Genomic DNA, 14,157 nt, shown 5'->3' with positions numbered 1-14,157 from the left:
GATGGCCATGCAAGTGAGCCGACAGGATTGCTGGGCCCTTGGACAATGTTGGCTCGGAAGTGGCAGAGCCGCCTGCCCTCAGAACCATTCGAAGTGACAGTACACAGTATTCAAGATGTGGGTGTACCATAGTTTTATACAGGGGCAGTAAGATATTCTGTCTTATTTTCTATACCTTTCTTAATAATTCCTAGCATCCTATTTGCCTTTTTGGCCACCGCTGCACACTGCGTGGAAGTTTTCAGAGAACTGTCCACGATAACTCCAAGATCTCTTTCCTGATTTGTCGTAGCCAAATTAGCCCCCATTGCGTATAGTTGGGGTTATTTTTTCCAACGTGCATTACTTTACACTTATCCACATTAAATTTCATTTGCCACTTTGTTGCCCAGTCACTCAGTCTGGTGAGACCTTTTTGAAGTTCTTCACAGTCTGCTTCTGTCTTGACTATCTTAAACAGTTTAGTATCATCCACAAACTTTACTACCTCATTGCTTGCCCCTTTCTCTAGATCATTTATGAATAAGTTGAACAGGATTGGTCCCAGGACTGACTCTTGGGGGATACCACTAGTTACCACTCTCCATTCTGAAAATTTACCATTTATTCCTACCCTTTGTGAACATACTGTCAGCATACAGTATGGATGTGTCTAGACTGGCAAGATTTTGCGCAAAAACGGCTGCTTTTGCACAAAAACTTGCCAGCTGTCTACACTGACCGCTTGAATTTGCACAAGAGCGCTGACTTTGTAATGTACAAAATCAGTGCTTCTTGTGCAAATACTTTCACGCTCCTGCTTGAGCCCTCTTGCGCAAGACTACTTGCACAAGAGGGCGAGTGTAGACAGGCACCTTAATGTTTTGCGCAAGAAATCCCGATGGCTAAAATGGCCATCAGAGCTTTCTTGCGCAAAATCACGTCTAGACTGGCAAAAGCACTTTTTGCGCAAAAGCATCTGTGCCAATCTAGACGCTCTTTTGCAGAAATACTTTTAACGGAAAAACTTTTCCGTTAAAAGTATTTCAGCAAAAATCATGCCAGTCTAGACGTAGCCTATAACTATGTACTGTACCCCAGCTCTCTCAACTGCTGAGGCATTTAGGTTCCATAATTCTACTGAGCTGTTGAAGAGCATTTGTGGTTGAGGACTAGGGGTCAAGGTGCATAGTCAGTACATGCAACTATGTAGCTCCTCCCTATTACACACCATCCTCAGCTAAAATTTCTCTTGACTAGAGCATTCTGGAGGGAATGGTATGTGATGATTGTGTGGGCAGCGGAACATGAGGCCAAATTTGTGCTGTTTTGAGGAATAAAGCAAAGAGCACCACATTTTGGATTGGGGTTCATTTTAGTCACATTCTAGAGCTAAAAGAGCTTAATTAAAATACTTCAATTGTATTTGAAACTCAAACACATTCACATCTAATAATTAGAAAAACATATAAAAAGTGTGCTTATAGATTGGGGCAAAGCACTTGCCAGACCATCTCTTCATCATGTTCCATAATGTAATAATCCCACAAATAAGAAGAGAAAAAAAGGTTGTGACAAAGAATTAATAATATATTTCTTTCATTACAGCATATATTTCACAGGGAAGACAAATAGCCTTTATCAGATTTAAATTTAATTTCAGACTGTTTTTGAATGAACATTTTTGCCATATTTTGTTTATTGATATACAAGAGATTGTAAAACTTTTGAACTTTATATTAAAAATACAGTTTTCCATAAACTTAGTCACTGCAAGGGATTCAAGTCCTCTCTTACTAGTCCATTTGTTTCTTTTATGATATAAAACAACTTTTAAGCATGTGAATTTATGTTCAGGATCACTTTTTCCCTAAACAATAACGTGCCACTTATACAAAGTTAGTCATGAATATCACATCTCACAGCAAAATTTAGTTACAATCATAAATTTCATTTAACTGCAGGGGACAACTACCATTGACTCATAGGAATATTAATGGAGTTATACAATAAAATAGTTACATGAAATTAACGACTGTAGCATAAAAGGATCCTGTCTCTCTGAGGGATTCCAGCGCTCTCATATCTGAACACAAAAAGGTAAATTGAGGGCACTCTATTACATAGTAGACAGACCACCTTGGGCTCAAGCTGCAAGGTGTTTTACATCCACTTCTCCCACAATGGCAATAGCGGGGAATGGTATTTCTCACTGTTTTCCAGTTGTGTCTGTGCTCATCACTCACAGGAGTAGGCCCTTTATTTTATTCTCTCTCTCTCTCTCTCTCTCTCTCTCTCTCTCTCTCCCTCCCTCTCCCCTCCCCCCCCCCCAACCTTAATAAATTACATTTTTAAGGAGTAATTATGTATAATTTATATTTTAGCTCCAGGCAAATTGAACCTGGCATTTCAGAGCAAGGACAATGCATTACAAACCACTGTTTTGTTTTTGTTTTTGTTTTTTTGTCCACAGTGACTGTGATCAGTGTCATCTGGCCAGTCAAGCAGCAAGCGAACATCACAACTGGAGCTTTAAAAAAGAGAGCGAAAGAGAGGAGACAGGTGATAAGAGAGGACCAGTGGAGAAAAGGAAAGTTCTTCACTAGGCTTTCCAGTCTCTCTTTCTATATATATAAATAACTTTTCCTGTGGGATGACAGAGTGATGTCATCACATCACTCTGCATCCCACATCCCCTCCTTCAGCCTCCCTTCCTCCCAAGTACCCCAGCAGGCTGGAGCCACAAGGCCTCCCCCCTTGCAGGGGAGAGCTAGGAGTGGCGTGCTCTCCCCACACCTCCAGCCCTGTCACACATACTCTTGGCCGAGACCCCACACCCTCAGCATCCTTACACACACCCTTGGCCTAGACCCCGTGCCCCAACCCCCTCCCCACACTGCCAAGATCTCGCACCCCCAGTCCCTTCACTCACCCCTTCCATAGAGACCCCGCACCCACAGCCTGCTCCTGCCCCACCCCGTGGCCAGACACCTACCCCCAGTCTGCTCCTACACTCTTCCGTGCTCTTACACCCTCCCCTCTGGCAAGACACCTATCCCCAGCCTGCTCCTGCCCCTCCTCCCGCAGCCAGAAACCCTGCCCCCAGCCAACTCCTACATCCTCCCCCTGGCTACACATCTACCCTCAGAGAGGGGGATTGGTGAGCATAACGAGCAAGGGGTGCAACCCCCTAGATTCTGTTAAGAAAAGAATATGATTTTCTTTTGGTTTTTACAGCTTTCATCAAGTATTTGACCATAAAGAATTCTGCCACTTCGTTATCAGGTTAATAGTATTCAGGAAAATATAGAGATTATGTTGTGCAGGTTGAAACTGTAATCCAGACTTTCATAGTCTGGCCACATCCTTGGGTCTTCTGGGTGACCCCGTAGGAGCACTCTTTGTGATAAGCTGATGGAATGGGCCAGGACACCAAGAGAGTGGAACCCCAGATATCAGCAGAGCCACAGGGGGAGAGGGAGCCCCCGGTCACCATGGAGGGGAGGGTGGCAGCCGAGTTGCTGGATGGAGTGCAGAGCCCTGGTGGCAGCAAGGCTGCTCGGAGAAGCATGGAGTCCTGGGCAGCAGCAGAAATGCTGGGGAGAGAGCAGAGTCCCTGGCCACTAGCAGGAGCACAGAGCCCTGGATGGCAAAGAACCCAGGGAGGAGGGCTGCGGGTAGAGAGGAGAGCCTCTGGATGCCAGGGTGTGAGTGGAGCTCTGGGTGGCAGCGGAGTCCTTGGCTGCTGCCAGAAGACCTGAGCCCTGGCAGGAGACTGGAGCCCTGAGTCGCAGTGGAGCTGCGGGGGAAAAGCGGAGCCCTCCAATTTAGTGGGGAGAGCAGAGCCCTGGGTGGCAGTGGAACCACCAGGGGAAAGCGGAGTCCCCGCGTGGGTGGGGAGAAAGCAAAGCCCTTGCCACAATGACCTCTCCTAGTCTGACAAATTCTCTGGTTCAGGATCATTCAGGTCCTAAGGGTGCTGGACCAGGGAGGTTCAATCTGTACACTAATTTCTCTTTGCATCAATGAGTAAATAAATATCATTGCCACAGGATTACTTTTTATGAGCTTATGTGGGACTCATGCAGGCCTTGTACACGGGGAGGTGAATTTCAAATAGATTTACCACAGCTATGCTTTGATGGTGACATTCACCTCTCCCACACAAAGCCAGACTAATCCTTTCTAAGCAGAAGTTTGGAATGGCATCCACTCACTGCCTGAAGGACTGCAATACAGTCTGGATATTGCCACTCCCTGAGCTGCATGCGTTCCCAACCACTGGATAAATATGGATTTATTCAGCTGCTCTTTCCTAGGCTTACCTCCTCTCTTGCTGGAGGCCAGGGCTTCTGTGCCCTTTAGGATTCTTCATGAGTTCCTTGGTAAATACACATATTGGATGATAAGTGCTCAATTTCCACTGACATTGATTTCACCATTACAGTCCATGTAGAATAGATGATAAGAAGCACTTTTAAAAGCTGAGTTAATAATTGTTTCAAATCATGTTAGCTAAGGTATAAACTGTCTGCACAAGGTCCTAAGAGATGTTTCAAATCATGTTACATAACAATAAAAAGAACCACTTTTCTATTTAACAGACCCCTTAGAGAATTAAACTTAAAAAACAACAAATAGTCTGGTAGCACTTTAAAGACAAACAAAACATTTAGATGGTATCATGAGCTTTCGTGGGCACAACCCACTTCTTCAGATGATCCTGAAGAAGTGGGTTGTCATCTGAAGAAGTGGGTTGTGCCCACGAAAGCTCATGATACCATCTACGTGTTTTGTTAGTCTTTAGAACCGTGTTCCCCAACCTGGTGCCCGCGGGCACCATGGCGCCCGCAAGGCTCTTTACATGCGCCCGCGGAGCAATCTGGGCTGGCAGGTGCCAGCCCCGGGTGCATGGCGGGTCCCGGCCCCGGGTGCGCCGCGCGTGCCCTGGCCCCGGCCCCGGCCCCGGCCTTAGCCCTGTGGCGCTTACGGGGGGAGCGCCGGCCCCGGGCGCACGGCGCTTACGGGGGGGGGGGCGCCGGCCCCGGGCGCGTGGCTATGGGGGGGGGCCCTGGCCCCGGGCGCGTGGCTATGGGGGGGGCCCCGCCCCCAGGCATGCAGCTGGGGGGGCAAGTGTCCCCGCCTCCTGTCGCCCGGCGGGCGAATGGCCGCGCCCCCTGGCGCCCGACAACCTGAAAAGGTTGGGGACCACTGCTTTAGAGTGTTACCGGACTATTTGTTGTTTTTTATGTTTTTCCTATTACACACTAACTCAGCTATCCCTCTGAACCCTTAGGCTACGTCTACATTGGCCCCTTTTCCGGAAGGGGCATGTTAATTTCAGCAATCGTAATAGGGAAATCCGCGGGGGATTTAAATATCCCCCGCGGCATTTAAATAAAAATGTCCGCCGCTTTTTTCCAGCTTTTAGAAAAGCCGGAAAAGAGCGTCTACACTGGCCCCGATCCTCCGGAAAAAGCGCCCTTTTCCGGAGGATCTTATTCCTACTTCCTAAATCCCCCGCGGATTTCCCTATTACGATCGCTGAAATTAACATGCCTCTTCCGGAAAAGGGGCCAATGTAGACGTAGCCTTAGAGAGTTGTGAGACTAGTAGTTTCTGTTCTCTATACCACCTTAACCCTCAGAAATTTAAAAAACAACATGCAAAGACAACTTGTGCGTCTTCCCTCTTTGTTTTTTGAGGGTTCTCCCTCAAAAGTTGACTTTCTGCTTTTCAATATTAGAAGGTCAAGTCCCTGGATCCTGGAAAACTAGTGAAGTTGTGAAATGGAAAGCTGAGTAATAGAGGGGAGAAAGGCACACTGCTTGTCAATATTTAAAACTCATTGTATTCTGTTAACTATTTAACTCTAAGCATAATAAACATTTACTCTTCTGTCATGGATTCATCTTAGTCAGTGGGTCACCACTGGCAAAGCAAGCGTGCCTCAATTTTTCAGCAGTAAATAGCTATTGAAGTCAAGCTGGCCGCCTGAGCTTTAAATTCCAAAACCATAAAACCATTGTCTTGTGTTGGTTCAACTGAAAAGAAGCAGTGAAAGCTCAGCCCTTGACTTTGCTAGGCTTCTTATATTAAGTTTGAGGAGCTCATTCACTCAGAACCCATCCTTGGAGAAAGTAGACAATCCTTTTTAATTTTTCTTGGTGGGGCCTGATTGGCTTCTGCTTGCTCTCAGCCTCTGTGGGGACCAGAACTTACTGGTTCTACCAGCAGCTGATTTTGGGCAGCTTCCCTAAGCTGTTCTTGGAGGTACAAACTCACTGTTTTTCCTGGAAAGTACCCCTTCTTCAGGAAGTATGTGCCAAGATGATGGGACCTCCAGCAGGGGGAAGCAAAATCATGGTAAACCCCACTCCTCTGGTTATCAAGCTAGAAAAATTCTGCATTTCTCCTGCCACTAACTCTGCCAAATATTCCTATAGTCTTGTCTGCTCATATCTCAGCTTCCGTTTCGGTGAGCCCCATATGCAACGTGGTACAACCTCCCTAAACTTATCCACAGCACCTAGAAACCTGTCCATATTTAAATTCTGCCATGCTGCATACAGTTCATTAAGTTGTTTTGTATGAATATTGTGTATTAATTTTACACTTTCCCTAACTTCTGTCTACTAGTCTCTCTGTCTGGACTGCAAGTTCCAGCTTTCTTAGGATTCTGGAAAGCACCTAGCACAGAGTAGGAACTACTCTCTCTAATATGAGACATTGTTGATTTATCATAAATCTAGGTATGTCTAGACTACAGACTTTTTTCGACAGAGGCTTTGTCGACAGATACTGTAGACAAAACCTCTGTCGAAAAAGAGCATCTAGACTGCATTAAGCGGATCGAAAAATCGATCCGCTTTGTCGAAAAAGAGCGTCCAGACTGCCGGATGCTCTATCAACAAAAGAAGGCACCCAGAACTGCTTCTGCCAGGGCATGGGGGCAGCATGTACTTCCTTGTGCTGCTGCCTGCCTTTTGCAGAGACACGTGCTTAAAGGGACCCCCCTGAACAGCTGTTGCTCTGCTCCTGCAGCTGCCTTGCTTACCTCCTAGAGGGGCAGCAAAGGTTTTGCAGTGCTTGCTGTGAGTGCCCTGCTTCCTGGGACACCACAGCAGTTTGGTTTTTTTGGAGGTTTTTCTGATTTTGATCCTTTTTATTGCCATGGAGCTGTCCCTGGGCAGGCGATGGCCCCACACCATAGTGCTTGAAGTGCTGTTGCAACTCCATGAGACTTTCATGCTGTTAATGCCCGGTTCGAATTCTGAACCCAGCCTGGAGTGCCTTGTTTGGGATGCAGCAACACTGTTCTTGTTACCAAACTTTTTCCATGAGAGGCGATTTTGGAGGCTGGAGACAAGTACATACTGGTGCGACCGACTCATAATGGAGCGGTGGGATGACCAGGCTTGGTTCTGAAACGTCACGATGCAGAAGTCCACCTTCCAGGAGCTCTGTACCTGGATTGCCCCTGCCCTGCAACGACAGGACACCCACCTGCGCCCTGCCATCCCACTGGAGAAGAGGGTAGCTATTGCCCTCTGGAAGCTGGCCACCCTGACAGCTGCCAGTTGGTGGGACACCAGTTTGGTGCGGGGAGATCTACTGTTGGCGCATTGTTGATGGAGGTAAGTCCCTTGGGGGGTGGGGCAGTCCATGAGGGGTAGGGGGACTGTATCAGGAAAGGGCAGGAGGGCAATGGAGGGGAGCTGGTGGAGGGCTCCTGGCCTTACTCTACCCTACTGCTGGGAGCAATTGTGCAGGGTGGGGCGGGGTGGGGCTGGGGTTTTGAGGAGGAAGGCGGGGAGGACGGACCTCCCAAGGACTTGGGCAACCCTTCTAACTTACTTTACCATGTGTTTGTATGTGTCTCTTTCTGCAGGTGGTGCGGGCCATCAGCTCGGAGGTGCTGAACAGGATTGTTTGCCTCAGAGACCTATACACCATCATGGCCGGTTTTGCAGGGCTGGGATTCCCAAACTGCAGAGGAGCACTCGCTAGAACTCACATTCCCATCCGTGCACCGCCCCATCAAGCAGCCCGTTATATTAGCAGAAAAGGGTACTTCTCCATGGTGCTGCAGGCCCTGGTTGACCACTGTGAACTATTCACGGACATTTGTGTGGGGTGGTCGGGCACATGATGCTCGGATCTTCCGCAGTTCGCACCTTTACCAAAGGCTGCAGGCTGGAACCTTCTTCCCCCCAGCGAAACTTTGCTGTTGGGGACATGGAGATGCTGGTCTGCATTGTGGCTGATGCGGCGTATCCCCTCATGCCCTGGCTTATGAAGCCATACACTGGGCATCTGAACTGAGCAGGGAACTCTTTAACACTCACCTGATACGGGCGCGTTTACAGGTGGAATGTGCCTTTGGCCTGCTGAAGGGAAGTTTTAGGTGCCTGCTCACTAGCCTTGACATGGGGGAACACAATATCTTAGGGGTTGTGGCAGCATGTTGCATCCTCCACAACCTGGTGGAGAGCAAAGGGGAGGCCTTCCCTCCAGGCTGGGAGGGCGGGGCAATGGCTGAAGTGGAGAGGAGGCAGTTTGCGCAGCCTTGGACAGCTGCTGTTCGCCAAGCCCATCAGGTGGGGGTCTGCATCCAGGAGGCTGTGAGTGAGCGCTTCTCAGCTGGACCCAATGAGTTTCCCCAAGGTCTCCCCAATGGGGCCTGTGGGCCTGGGCCCCCTGTCCCAAAACCTTTCCTCCCACAAGCCATCCCTGCACCAGCCTCCAGACAGTTAAGACACACACAATAAAAATATAATATTTATTAACAATTAACGTTCAAATAAATAACTGTTTGTTTGTTTAAAAAAAACCCTGTTCCACATGTATTCAAAAATAAACTGTTTTGTAAACTCTTCAGCTGTTTTTAAAACTGGAGGAGGAGGGGGGATGTCAACCTGGAGGGGGAAGGGAGGGAGGGCGGGCAGTCAGCTTACGGATGATGACGGTATCACCTGGGCCGCAAATCTTTGCCGTCTCGGGTCCGTGGACCCAGCCGTCCTCAGGGTTGAGTCAGGGCTGTGCCGGTGGCAGAGGGCTGCAGATGGCTCTGCCCTAGCAGGAGGGAAGCTGGGGTGGGGTGTGCAAGCCCGTCTGCACTAGCACCGGGGCAGACAGCGGTTCCCGACCAGCCAGGATGCGGTCGAGCTCCTGGTAGTAGGCGCAGTGCACTGGTGCTGCACCTGAGGTGGAGCTGCGCTCACGGGCCTTGGCGTAGCCCTGCCTGAGCTCCTTTACTTTGGCCCGGACTTGGTCCAATGTCCTGGGGTGGTGCCCTTTTTGTGCCAGCCCCTGAGCCATGCGGCCGTATATGTCCTCATTTCTGTGCCGGGTGGTCAGGGCCTGGCGCACTTCTTCCTCGCCCCAACGTTTGAGCAGGGTCAGAACCTCTAGCCCTGACCAGGGCTGGAGCTTTCTTCTTTCCCTTAGAGGGCACCTGTGATGGCTCCTTCGAAGGTCCTTGGGGGCCTCAGGGATCTTGGGCTTCACACATGGCTACGTGGCAGGGAGAGCTGCGTGCTGACAGTCTTGGTCTGTGTCCAGCTTCCTGTCAGAATGGCTGCCCAGGGTGTCTTTGCCTTTAAAACGTAGCTACAGACAGGAACAATAGAGGTTTTCCCTGACTGTCCAGCAGGGGTTTTCCTTGGGGTTTTTTTTTTCTTGAAAAAAAACCACCGCATCCACATTGGCCTTTTTTTGACAGAACACTGTCGAAAAAGGCATTATTCCTCATAAAATGAACTTTACTGCTGTCAACAAAACTGCCACGTTCTGTCAACTTACTGTCGACAGAACACGGCAGTAGTGTAGACGCAGGTATAGTTTTGTCGACAAAGTCCACTTTTATCGACAAAACCCTGTAGTCTAGACACACCCAAACAAAGACAGAGCCATACAAGATCAGCAAGAAGCATTTTGATGAATCTGCTGGGGGTGAATCTTCTGTGACTCTTTCTCTCCTGGGTAAGGATGTAGGTGAAGAAGGTTTTCTGGCATTAGGAAAGCCAGATCATAGAGGAAGGATGTCTAGGTTCTCCTAGCAGAGTACAGTGTCTGGTGGAAGTTAGTGCAGTGTTGTGTGGGCTGCACCAGGTGTTAGAGCTTTAGCCACCAAAATGCCTACAACGCATGCCTGAGTGGTCATGTGCTACCGGGGGCAGCTCAAGACAAAATTTGATACCAGAGACCCCCACAATGGGCACTAAGTACAATACTGCCAACCCCAAGAGTTTCAAGAATCACATCGCCCCTCCCCAACCCATGACTTTGTCTCCAAAAATCTTTATAACTTTTAAGAATGATTATACTATAGTATGTGGCGTCTTTTCATTTTGCACTTTCCCTGCCAATCAAATACATGTGTTTCAGTCATAGTTTTGCCAGCTCTTCAGTATTTATAGAGTAAGGTGATTTTGACCTCTGCAGCAGGCACTCTCATTGGTAGATCCAACTGAGGTCAGATTATACAGATTTATTGCCTGATGGGGCAGAGCTTCTCTCATATATTCTAATTAATTCTGTGCCTCCCAGCCCCACATTTAGCCATCTGTTAACCTATCAATTATACACACCTCAGCCTACATGTCCACTGTCCTCCTCTCACCCCCCTGGCCAAACAGCTGCCCCTTGGCCTTCATACTCATCTCTACAGCTCCAAGGGCACTCACTCTCCCAGGCCTGCTGACACCAGCCCCACCAACAGGGCAGTTGTCCAAGGCTGCTGCCATTACAACAGTGGCAGGGAGTGGAACCCCAGGCCCATGGGTGGTGGGTATAAGAGCAAGGGGAGGCAGTGCCACCTCTGGGTCTCAGTGCTCAACAACTCCCCTCTTCCTATCCCTAGTCTTACCCTGCAGGCTTTCACAGCAGGCTCTTGGATCTATTATTTTAAAAGTGAAAAACCTTCCAGCTTGCCAGACCTATTAGCATAACATTGAACCTGTGAAAGAGCCATTGAGTGGTAATGAAGCCATTTAACAGGCATGTGCCAATCTGAACATATATACTGTCAGTAATCTGAATTTACTGACAGAAACAGTTGTGCATTAGTGTAATATGTCTACAAGACCTCAGTTTAAAATTTGATTTAAACATTTAATTAATTTGTTGCTGAAGATTATAAAATTACAGCTCAAAAAACACCTTGCATAGATTTTTAGAGGCAGAATTTTCTGTATTCAGCTTTAGCCTTAAATGCTTGGATCTGCAGACATATAGTTTTTTAAATAAATTCTTCAAAAGATCATCCTTATCTAAAATGTATATTTTAATTTTAATTCCTATAGTACAAATATTTGCTTCCAATGTCTTCCTGACCTTTCTTTCCATCAATGCTCTCCTTTCATCCCACTTTTGAAGAAAGCCCATAAAGGGACAACATCCCATTTCTTCCAGATGTGTTTCCCTATTTGTTTTACTTCTGACTATTTGATGAAATTGTTTTAAGAGAATCCTCCCACAAATCCAGTACCTTAGTAAGATATAAAATTGTTTGTTATGCCTGGAAACATATTTTTAACATAAACATATATGGTAAAATTTCATAAACATATCTATTGTTATGGAGACAACACAAAATAAATTAGTGTTCCTTTTTTTTTAAAGCAATGAAATTTGTTATGAACACACTACACAGGTCTGACTGATTAATTTAAAATACCGTCTTTGTTTTGGTATGTTAAATAGGTAGTAAAATGAAATGATTACTTTATGCAAGCTTAAGAGTACACTTAAAATATAAAATCAGCTTAGAAATACTGATTTTAAAAAATGTAAAACAGAAGGGCTGTATCATGTATTGCATAATATTTAATGGTGTATTCAGCAGAACAGCAGACTTGCCTTTCCTACAAAGTTTTTGTAAATGAATCTCTGACCAACTTCAGGGTATATCAAAAAAACACTGGCCCTGCCCCTTCTGGGAGTACAGAGCCAGACCCACATCTTGCCAAAGGGGCCAATGCAAGCTGTCGGCTCACTTGGCTGGCACCATCTCCCTTTATGTGAATTGTAGGGACTGCTTCCCTTCTCCTCTACCCAAAAAATCAGTGCCTGAGGGGACAGGAGGAGAGAGGTTTCGTATGCCTCCTGCATCAGCACCACAGCTTTTCCTCAGGAAGCCGGAAAGACACAGAGGGTTTTTTTCCTCTTGGGCTTAGCTAAAGGTTACAAGAGAAGTGGAGCTTCTGGGGTTAGCATGCTGGCTCCATGCCCTTTAATGGGGAGAGCAGGTAACATTGTAATCACAGATTCAGCAGCCCAGTCCCCTGCAATGACAGTGTGAGTGTTCATAACATAGACGCCCCTTTCTAACCAGCAAATGTTTCTGCAAAGCCAGGAGAACTGTGATTTCTACACATTTCTCAGGTAAAATGAAAGCAAGGGAAAACTGTGAACATCTATGTTTGTGAGGAGAGACGGAGGAGAAATCTAGTTGCAGGGTCTTCTCTAGTGGAGCCTTGGTCAGCTTCTCCCATTGAGATTCTAAAGATGATGGGTTAGTTGTGAACTTCTTCTGTGAGCTGAATCCACAACTCTGGCTGATAAAACATCCAGTAAAACAAAGCATGCTCAATTCTCTGCTCAGTGCAGGAGAAGACAAACTTGATTTTAAGACACTGAATCTAGCCCGAAGGATAATTTGGAGCATCTGCAAGATTCCTTTAACTTACATTTGTGTTCCTAAGGGCACGTGGGGCTGTGCCGGGTATTGAAAATAGCCAGAGCACAGTTGAACCCAAGCCATGTCTTCTTTTTTGCAGGGCGAAAGAGGAGGTCATATCCCTTAAACCAGGAATTGCAAGGGAGTCATATACAGTTGGCATGCCAGCTCTATGGTATGAAAGCTTCCCCCTGTGCAGGGGTATTCCTCTTTGTTTTAATCCAATGGTATTAAAAAAGTCTCTTTAGCAGCTATGGGAATACTAATGTAAATTGGCTGCCAATACTTTAACCAAATAATTCTGGTGTGACTACGTGTAGATTGCATTCTGGTTTAAAATCCTGGCAGCCATCTAGACTGGCACTTTCAGTATTTTGCATGTTCAGGCATCAGTGAGAGACCTTGAAAGAAAAAGCAAGGTAGGTAGGTCTACACCAGTGGTCTCCAACCATTTTAAGCATGAGATCACTTTTTAAATTTAAGTGCAATCCAGGATCTACCTCAAACCCCAATACCCTGCCCCTGCCTCCTTCCCACCCCTTCTCCAAGGCCCTGCCCCTGCTCACTCCCTTCTCCCTCCTCACTCACTTTTATCAGGCTGGGGGCAGGGGTTTGGGGTGCAAGAGGGATTCAGGACTGGAGCTGGGGTTCAGAATGCGGGCTTCAGCTGGGCACCACTTACCACAGGTGTCTTCTGGGTTGTGGTGCTTGGGGCTAAGGAAGGCTCACCCCTACCCTGGCCCTGCACCACTCCCAAAAGCAGCCAGCAAACTCTTTCCATCCCTGCCCCACTCTGCTCTGTGGAGATGGGGTACAGAGTGGAGGGAGGGAAACCCTGACATCAGCACCCCCCTTCCTCTTCTTCCCGTGCCCTGCACAGCAAGAAAGAGGCTCCCAGGGGCATTCCAAGGTACAAAGGAGGAACAGCACGGTAGTGCTGAGAGGGACAGATGAAATGCTGGCATTTGATAGCTTCCCAGACAAATCTATCAGGATCACCTGTCAAAGGTTCCAAGATCTACCAGTAGATCCTGATCTACTGGTTGGTGACCACTAGTCTCCACATTGTAGAAAGCAGAGGCCCATGCATTTCTTAAAAGAAATATGCTACATCTGTATTGACTTACTGATCATTTCAAGATGCAATTTCAGGTATTATTTTTAAATCTTAAAATCTGGAATGGTCATCCCAGCAATTATCTTTTTCCTTGTGATCACACCAGGTGAAATCACTGGAGCTAATAGTCTGCTAGTGTATTTGCAAAGAGTCTGGAGACAAGACATGCTCTGTGAGTGACTGCAGTTGTGACATTTATTTCACTCACTGCTTCATCTGAGCCTGAATCTGCTGAAATGCCATTAATATGACAAGGCTCTGGTTTTTGTAAAGGCTTTTTGGGGGGAGGTGCAGAGGAAGGAATCGGTAGTGGTATAAAATAATCTTAATGGGGGATTTGAGAGAGTGTTGCTGTTTTTTGGATTGAGGTTATTATTGT

General features: G+C 47.1%; 1 long non-coding RNA gene across 2 annotated transcripts in view; it reads left to right on the top strand.

Moving 5' to 3' along the window:
* Window positions 1-14,157, top strand: part of LOC142829600 (uncharacterized) — a 63,844-nt gene that overhangs the window by 33,071 nt on the left and 16,616 nt on the right. The window contains exon 3 of one of the 2 annotated variants that reach the window (XR_012904159.2): window positions 2,453-4,624. The exons of the other annotated variant lie outside the window; for it this stretch is intronic. This is a non-coding gene — a long non-coding RNA (uncharacterized LOC142829600). Of the gene's footprint in view, window positions 1-2,452; window positions 4,625-14,157 lie in introns of those variants that run through there. 2 annotated transcript variants of the gene reach the window in all.

The sequence above is a fragment of the Pelodiscus sinensis genome, chromosome 4 (assembly GCF_052426305.1).
Source record: "Pelodiscus sinensis isolate ZL-2025 chromosome 4, ASM5242630v1, whole genome shotgun sequence".
Lineage (NCBI taxonomy): Eukaryota > Metazoa > Chordata > Testudines > Trionychidae > Pelodiscus > Pelodiscus sinensis.
Note: the sequence above shows the minus strand (reverse complement) of the source record. Positions and strands in the feature narration are given on the sequence as shown.